This window comes from Humulus lupulus, chromosome 3 (genome assembly GCF_963169125.1).
Source record: "Humulus lupulus chromosome 3, drHumLupu1.1, whole genome shotgun sequence".
In the NCBI taxonomy this organism is placed as follows: Eukaryota; Viridiplantae; Streptophyta; class Magnoliopsida; order Rosales; family Cannabaceae; genus Humulus; species Humulus lupulus.
The window spans coordinates 218,286,397-218,295,773 of record NC_084795.1 but is presented as its reverse complement, the minus strand read 5'-3'; positions in this window follow the sequence as shown (position 1 = coordinate 218,295,773).

Here is a 9,377-nt window from a genome sequence, read left to right as displayed (position 1 = left end):
GCCGCGCACTGAATGAAGTGCTCGCTGTAAGTTGTTTTCTTTATTGTACTTTATGAATTTGCTTTTTAACTTGCTCCTATTTACAACCTTATCTTTTTTTGATTGCAGGGGGTGCTTACCCTTACTTCTGGCTGGCGGTTTTCGAGGACATAGAATGTTCAATTTTAGAAGAAACTTAGCGACCAGCTTAGTGCTGCTAAGGCTCGATACACCTAGCAGCTCAAGGTGTCTAAGGCTACTCATGCCAAGCATTTGGAGGCAATCGAGGCAAAACATTCCGAGGCCCTCAAGGAGGCCGAGGCGAGGCATACCGAGGCTCTTGAAAAAGCCGAGGTGAAGCATACTGAGGCCTTCAAGGAGGCTGAGGAAAAACACCTCGAGGTGCTGCAGCTGACCGAGGCCAAGATCGCTTCTCTCGAAGATGAGGTGAAGAGGAAGGATGTGAGTATTACCAAGATCACTGCATCCAAGGAGCAGTACAAGGAGGTCTCACTTATGAATTCTTCAAGATAAGCTGGAGATAAGCCACAAGGAAGTTGCATTACTGGAGGAACAAAATGCCCGGAACCTTGAAGATTACGAAGGGGCGGCGTTCGAGTGCTTTTACTTGTTCTGGAAGAACAACCCCAATGCTAACTTCTCCTATCTTCCAAACCATATCAGGGAGGCCGAGTTAGCTAGGTGTGTTGCTCGTCTGGAGGAAGAAACAATTCCAAGGTCTCTAGAGATTTCTTTAGCGACCGGCATCGAAGGTGCCCGGGAAGAAGCTGGAGATGCAGTCGATCATCAGCAAAAATCGCCACAAGATCCCCCGGCTACTTCATAATTATCTTTTATTTTATGAATTACATGACCCACGGGCCATGATGTAAAAACAATTTCATTTATGTTTTAACTTGTATTGCTGCACGGGTAGCTTCTCTATTTTTATTGGACAATTACATCCGAGCAGTCACTGCTCGTGGTGTAAAAGAATTCCTTTTGATATTATAATACATGCATTTTATTATAACATCTATTCGCATGATCGAACTTAGCATAGTACTTTGGATTGATTTAACAAAATACAAAATTTTGAAAAATACTCTAAGCACCTTAGCATGCTTTCACTTATTTTGCTCATGTATTTACATACCTTTCAATATGCTTTGCTTACTAGATGCCTTATATGCTCCCGAAGTGATTGAGGAGCTTTAGGTCCTTAGTCACTTGCCTTGACCAGAACCTGTTCGAACATTACTGCTCAGAATATGTGAATTAAAACGATGATACAGCATAACAACACACGTAATGAGCAAATACTTGTAATAAATACAATAATTGGAAAGAATGACTGGTTGTGCATAGTCCCTTATATTTCTCGTAATAAATGGACAAAACGTGCTTGTACGAGTGATCAATAATATCTTACACTTATAAGCGATTAGTCACATAAAATGACCAACCTTTTTCATAACTTGTAAAAAGTAAAATTAATACAAGCCAATTCTTTAAGAAGAATTGTTTATTGATAGTACTTGTGCAGGTGTTCTCCATTCCAATAGAGAGGAATGAGATCTTCGTTTAAGCAAGCAAGTTTATAAGTGCCTGGATGAAGGACTTCTTCAATCTGGTATGGCCCTTCCCAATTAGGTCCGAGTACTCCAGCAGCCTGGTCACGGGTGTTTAGGAAAACTCTTCGAAGTACTAGATCTCTGACGTTGAATTTTCTTTCACGTACTTTAGAGTTGAAATACTGGGCGACTTTTTGCTGGTACGCAGCTACTCTGAGTTGGGCTTGTTCACGTTTCTCATCGATCAAGTCCAGGGATTCCATCAATAGTTGGCTATTAGAGCCTTGATCGTATGTTATTCTACGATGCGAGGGTGGATCTAACTCAATGGGCAACATAGCGTCATACCCATAAGCCAAAGAGAATGGAGTATGGCCTGTTGCTGTTCGATGGGAAGTTATGTACGACCAAAGGACTTCAGGCAATTGTTCTGGCCATGCCCCCTTAGCTTCTTCTAGTCTTTTCTTTAGAGTATCCTTTAGCGTTTTATTGACTGCTTTGACTTGTCCATTTGCTTGGGGATGAGCGACTGAAGAAAAGCTTTTGATAATCCCATGCCGTTCGCAAAAGTCTGTGAATAAATCACTATCAATTTGTGTGCTGTTATCTGAGACAATTTTCCTCGGCAATCCATAGCGACAAATGATGTTTTTGACCACAAAATCCAGCACCTTCTTGGTCGTTATGGCTGCGAGTGTCTCAGCTTCGGCCCATTTAGTGAAATATTCGATGGAAACCACAGCATACTTGACACCGCCCTTTCCTGTGGGTAAAGATCCGATTAAATCTATACCCCACACTGCAAACGGCCACAGACTTTGCATCTGTTTCAGTTCATTAGGGGCTGCTCGTGGGATTTTGGAGAACCTCTGGCATTTGTCGCACCTTCGCACAAATTCCATCGAGTCTTCATTCATTGTTGGCCAGAAATACCCTTGCCTCAAGATCTTTTTTGACAAGCTTTGCCCCTCAGCGCGGTCCCCGCAAAAGCCTTCGTGTACCTCCTTCATCAATTCTTTTGCCTTCTTTTTTGAAATACACTTGAGGAGTGGCATTGAGTATCCCCTTCGGTACAAGATTTCATCGACCAGGATATACCTAGCAGCCTGTCGCTGGAGGGTCCTAGCTTTGTTTCTGTCCGTTTGTAACACGCCTTGTGTCAGATACTCTACATATGGTGCCATCCATGTATCCGCCATCTAGACCACCAGAGTGGTCTCTTCTGCTTGGATGCTTGGCACAAATAGTCGCTCAACTGGTACTATGTTCAGAGTATCAGCTTCCTTCACACTTGCTAACTTGGCCAAAGCATCAACATTTGAATTCTAGTTACGAGGTACTTGCTGAAGGGTGTACTTGTCAAACTATCCTAATAGATCCTTTGTTTTGTTTAAATAGGCAACCATATTTAAACCTCGTGCCTGGTAATCTCCCATGACTTGATTCACCACCAGATGAGAGTCACTGTAGATGTCGAGTACCTTTATATTTATGTCCCTGGCTAGTTGTAACCCAGCGAGTAATACATCATACTCAGCCTCGTTGTTGGAAGCAGTGAAATCAAACCTGATTGCACAGTGAAATCGATGCCCTTCAGGCGTAATCAGGATCACCCCTGCGCCTACATGATGCTCATTGGAAGAGACATCTATAAATAACTTCCATGAGGGAGGTTGGTCTTGAGACTCAAGCTCATCAGGCTCTTCGGTCTGCTCGCTACCTGCAAGTTCAGTGAACTCTGCAATGAAGTCATCCAGGGCTTGCCCTTTTATCGATGCTCGCGGCAAGTAAGAGATATCGAACTGCCCAAGTTCGACTGCCCATTTCAAAAATCTACCCGCAGCCTCTGGCTTTTGCAAAACCTGCTATAGAGGCTGGTCGGTCAAAACCGTGATTGGGTGCGCTTGAAAGTAAGGCCGCAGCTTCCTTGAGGCCAAAATTAAGCAATAGGCTAACTTTTCAATTGGTGGATATCACAGCTCCGCTCCAATTAGCCTCTTGCTTACATAACAAACAGCCTTTTGCACGCCTTCTTCTTCCCTTTCTAAGACAGCACTAGCAACATATTCCGTAATCGCCAAGTAGACAAACAAAGTCTCCTCATCGACCGGATTTGATAGGAGGGGTGGTTGCGCCATGTGAGTCTTTAATGCTTGGAAAGCCTGCTCGCACTCCTCCGTCCACTCAAATTTTTTGTTGCCTCTAAGTAGATTAAAGAATGGAATGCACTTGTTTGTTGATTTCGAAATAAATCTACTAAGAGCGGCAATTCTTCCGGTCAAACTTTGAACATCCTTAATCTTTGCTGGCGATTTCATATCAATCAGGGCTTTGATTTTCTCAGGATTGGCTTCAATTCCACTTGAGTTAACTAATCCCAAGAACTTCCCTAATCCTACTTCGAAGGAGCATTTGAGGGGATTCAGCTTCATCTGATATTTGTTCAAGACGTTGAAGCACCCCTGCAAATCCTCTATATGCCCTTCTGCCTTCTTTGACTTTACTAGCATGTCGTCGACATAGACCTCCATGTTTGTGCTAATCAGTTCCTTAAACATGTGGTTGACTAATTGCTGGTAAGTCGCACTAGCATTTTTCAAACCGAAGGGCATTACTTTGTAACAGTATAGCCCGGTGTCAGTCCGAAAGCTAGTGTGATCCTTATCAGGGGGATGCATACTAATCTGATTATATCCGGAGTATGCATCCATAAAAGAGAGAATCTCATGCCCTGCAGTGGCATCGACCAGTTGGTCGATCCTAGGGAGTAGGAAACAATCATTGGGGCAGGCTTTATTGAGGTCTGTGAAATCCACACATGTTCACCATTTTCCATTCGGCTTGGGAACTAGCACGGGATTAGAGACCCACGATGGATAAAATTCCACCCTGATGAACCCATTCTCCTTCAGCTTCTCGACTTCTTCTTTTAGGGCCTTTGATCTATCTTTATCGAGCAGCCTTCTTTTCTGTTGCACTGGTGGAAAACTCTTGTCGATGTTCAGGACATGGCTGATGACTGCAGGGTCTATTCCAACCATGTCTTTGTGTAACCAGGCGAAGACTTCCTGGTTCTTCCTCAAAAACTCCACCAGTGCTTGTTTTGTTGTTGTCTCTAAGCTTTTACCGAATTTCACAACCCTGGTCAGATTTTCATCATCGAGTTGGACCTCTTCAAGGTCATCGATGGGTCCTATTTCTTCCTCAAAATCCCCAAAGCGAGGATCCAAGCTCTATCCTCTCTTTGGGCAATGCCCTATTTGGTGACATTATCACTTGACTGGGCCTGAGCATCAACTGCCATTTGCAACTCCTTTTCGGAAACATCTCTCAATACACCTTTCTTTTCTTTGGTTATCGAGGTGTTGTAGCATTCCCTTGCTTCCCGCTAATTTCCCAATACGCATCCTACCCCTGCGTCTGTTGGGAATTTCATGGCAAGGTGTCATATTGAAGTGACGGCTCGTAGGTCGACCAGAATTGGCCTCCCAATTATAGCATTGTATGTCGAAGGACAATCAACTACTATGAAAGTAGTGAGTAATGTCCTATTAGCAGGTGCAGTACCTGCTGTAACTAGAAGCCTAATCGACCCAGTTGGGGTGAGCCCTTCGCCGAAAAAACCATAGATGGTTTGGTTGCATGGCTCCAGGTCCTTGACAGACAACTTCATTCTCTCCAGTGAAGACTTGTATAGGATGTTGACCAAACTTCCTGTTTTGACCAACACCCTCTTCACCATCATATTGGCAATTTGTACGTCTACGACCAGCGGATCGGAGTGTGGGAATCGTACGTGCTGGGCATCATCTTCAGAGAAGTTTATCAACTCCTCCTCTATTCGAGCCTTCTTCGGTGCTCGATCCTCCATCTCATCATCTCGATGTCCTAGTCGTGATGTAGGGTTCGAGCGTATCGTTCCCTTTCCTTCCCACTGTCTCCTACAAGATATGGGCCTCCGCAGATGGTGAGTAAAATGCCTGCCACAGGAGCTGGCTGTAGAGGTGGTGAGCGCTGGCGTGCAGGCGCCTACTCGTTGCCACCTTGAGCCTCTCGCTGAGACCCTCATGTCGCTCGCACATATCTTCTTAGATGTCCCTGCCTAAATAGGAACTCAATCTCATCTTTCAACTGGTTGCATTCATTAGTATCATGCCCGTAGTCATTGTGAAAATGATAGAACTTTGTCGTATCTCAAACTTGTTAACCTGAGATACTGGGTCTCCATACCCATCAAAGTTCGGCAGTGTTGGCATCTTGAATTTACTGGGGGTTTCAGTCGCACCAATCCTTTGTACAAAGGGAGTGCCCCTCCTCCTATTATACTCTATATGGGACGTTCGTCCCCCGACCAGCTGTTGTACTACCTGGTTTAGAGCATCAATCTGAGCTTGAACTGCTTCTGGGATTGTAGGGGATACCGGTGCCGGGGGAGCGTACTCATCATGCCTTTCCCGACGGTCATTGAGTACGTCCCTTAAGTCGTCATCCCTACGTCTCTACTCGCTAACTCCTAGCCCATCAAAGACGTTCTGCTGCCTGGGTTCCCCCCCCCTCCCCGGCGTTATGGCTAGCTAGCCTATTTTTTCTAGGCGGGGGGCTTCTGCCTCCACCTCTTTCCTTATTCCTCTGACCAGCATTTCCTCTGCCGGAATCGGCTTCATTATAGTCATGGCCATCTCTAAACTGTGGCTGACTACGGCGTGACCTGCTGCTCACGCTATTTCTTCCTCGGGCTGGTATTTCTCGAGCGTCAGGGGGAGGCCTGCGCTGGTCATTGGGTCCCCATGCATTGTTATTCCGTGGGGGGTCCCTGATCACAGAGCCTGACTCGATGTTCCTTTTGTTATAAGAAGGATGTTGTCCCCTGCTTGATAGATTTGGCTCTTCATCCCCTGGGCGTCTAGGGCTGCGGGGTGGCTGCCCGGCCCTATTCTGCCTTGGGTGTTGGGGATTGCCTCAACCAGCCTAAGATGGAGGCTGCTGCTCAGGATCCCTAGCTGGGACATCATCCTGAGCCATAGGCGGCAACTCCGGCCTTTGAGGGCTTGCTGGCTGTAGCGAAGGACTAGGATTGGGAGCCCTTTGAGGCGGTGCATTCGGCGGCTGATCTGGCTGAGAGGCTGGCACAGCCTGACTCCGAGCCAATTAGATGGCTGCTTCGAGAGCAGCCATGGCATCCCTCTGCCGACAGTCCATGTCTACCTACCACTCACTCAGATCCTGGCGCTGGCGTTCAATTTCCCTCTGTCGCATCGCCATTGTCTCCGTAGCATTCTCCTGATTGGCCCTCAAATTAGCCAACTCGCCCTGCAACACTCCCAGTGTTGCCCTCAGCTTCCCCCCATGACCAGCTGTTGTACTTCCTGGTTTAGAGCATCAATCTAAGCTTGAACCATTTCTAGGATCGCAGGGGCGACTGATGCCGGGGGAGCATACTGATCATGCCTTTCCCGATGGTCATTGAGTACGTCCCTTAAGTCATCATCCCTACGTCTCTGCTCACTAACTCCTAGCCAATCAAAGACGTTCTGCTGCCTGGGTTGCCCCCCAGCGTTATGGCTAGCTGGCCTATTTTCTCTAGGCGGGGGGCTTCTGCCTCCACCTCTTTCCTCATTCCTCCGACCAGCATTTCCTATGCCAGAATTGGCTTCATTATAGTCATGTCCATCTCTAAACTGTGGCTGACTACGGCGTGACCAGGTGTTCATGCTATTTCCTCCTCGGGCTGGCATTTCTCGAGCTTCGGGGGGAGGCCTGCACTGGTCGTTGGGTCCCTGTAACGACCCAAAATCACTAATATGGCTTAAGGGTCTTGGTTAGTGTGTCGGGAGGACATAATTGGTTTATGTGTGGAAATTATTAAATTAACGTGTGATTATACGATACACATGTTTGTATGGCTATATGAATGTAAATGTGGTTGTATGTTATATTTGTGAGAACCACATTACTATGTGGGTAAGTCTACAGTGTTTGACTCGAGGCGATCCTAGGGAGCTAGTTAGTGGGAAGTCACAACGGGGCTTGATGTTTGACTTGGGGCAAGTCAAGAGGTAATTCGGGTATTAGATGATTATTTGGGTTATTGGGTTATGGAAATAAATATATGGAGATATATTTGAGTTTAAGAAGCCTAGGCGGGAATATTGGGGAATTTTACCATTTTGCCCTCAGGGACGTTTTCGGTACCCCGAGCCCCGGGATTAACTTAGTTACCTATGTTTAGACTAAGTAAAAAGCTCAGAATTTGGTGGAAATAGAGGAACCGACTCTCTCTCTCTCTCTCTCTCCTTCTTTCTTCTTCTCTTTCATGGGAACCACTAGAAACTAAGAAACTCAACTGGAAATTCTGTGTTTTGAGCTAAATTTGTGAGGGAATAGTTCAGTTCCAACTAAGGGAAACTCAACCAGGACCAGGGTAAGAACTGAATTAGATTGTTGAGCACTAGAATTCTATGTTTTGGCTGGGTTTTAAAAGTGTTTGTGGTTTGAAATTTAGGGACTGAATTGAAGCTGGAAAGCTTGGGTTTTAGCTCAGAAATTGTTAAAGAAGTGGTTCATCAAAGAAGGTAAGCTTCAATTCGTAGTTTAGAGCTTAAATTCTAAGTTTGCATGACTGGTTTTTGAGTTCTCTAGTTGCTGGGTTTCAGAAATCAAAATGGGATTTTAATGAGTTTTTAAGCTGGATTTCTGTTGGATTATGTTGCTAGAATCATGTTAAAAGTCTTGTGATCAATGGGTTTTGGTATTAGGGTGCTTTGGGGTTGTTTTGAATAAGGTTAGGATGTTAGGAATGGTGGATTTTCTAGGCACGAAGGGTTGGGCCGCGACTCTGTTATAGAGTGCTGCAGCTTTGCGAAGCAAAGAAGAGCCAAGGAGGCTCTGCAGTGGGGAAGCACCGCGGCGTCACAGGGCAGGGCCGCGACGCGTGTCTGTCTTCAGAGAGGCTTAGCCTCTGTTTCAGGGGCGGGCCGCGGCTAGGTTTCAAGGGTCGCAGCCCTTAAGGGTATTTTTTATCTTTTGGAGGTTTTAAGCGCGAGAGCCTAACCTAGGGTGCTCGGGATCGATTCCACCACTGTGTTTGGTGGAATTCAATATCCCAGAAGCTAGAACTCCATCCAGAAATATTAATGCGATTATTAATGGTACTCCCTATCTTGGTTGTAACTATGTATTAAGCTAGGGCTCGGGAAGCGGATTGTGCTCGAGAGGCGTCGCTCGTAATCAGTAAACTTGGAAGTTAAAGGTAAGAAAACTGCACCCGGTTGTGGATTTATAATTGGACTAAGGGTTTCCTATTTTGTATGCTTGGTAAAGGATGGTATTATGCCATGTAAATAATAAACCAACGACCTAAGAGTGCCGCAGTTTATATTAGTGCATAGGGCGCGGCTCGGCCACTGGTAGCTGAGGACAACTTATTATGCATTAAGCTCGGTTTAAGCGGGCTGGAGTCAATGGGGTAAACAGAGGGTGCGACCTAAGGTGTCGACCCTGACTGTTATGTGATTTGTTTGTTATTATTGATTGGTGGGCTGATATGCTGTATAGCTAGGTGATGATTAGCTGATTCTTTGGTTGAACCTTCATGCTTTGTGATTATTGTGGTATGTTAAGTATATGGAAATGCTTAAAGGGTTATCCAAATGTTATTATTGCTTGTGATGTAATATGATATGTTTTATTGCTGGGCCTTGGCTCACGGGTGCTTCGTGGTGCAGGTAAAGGCAAGGGCAAGCTTGATCAGCCCTAATTTGGAGAGCTCTGAGAGCATAATGTACATGATCAGCTGCTCAGCCGCCACGGTTGAGGGGAGACAGG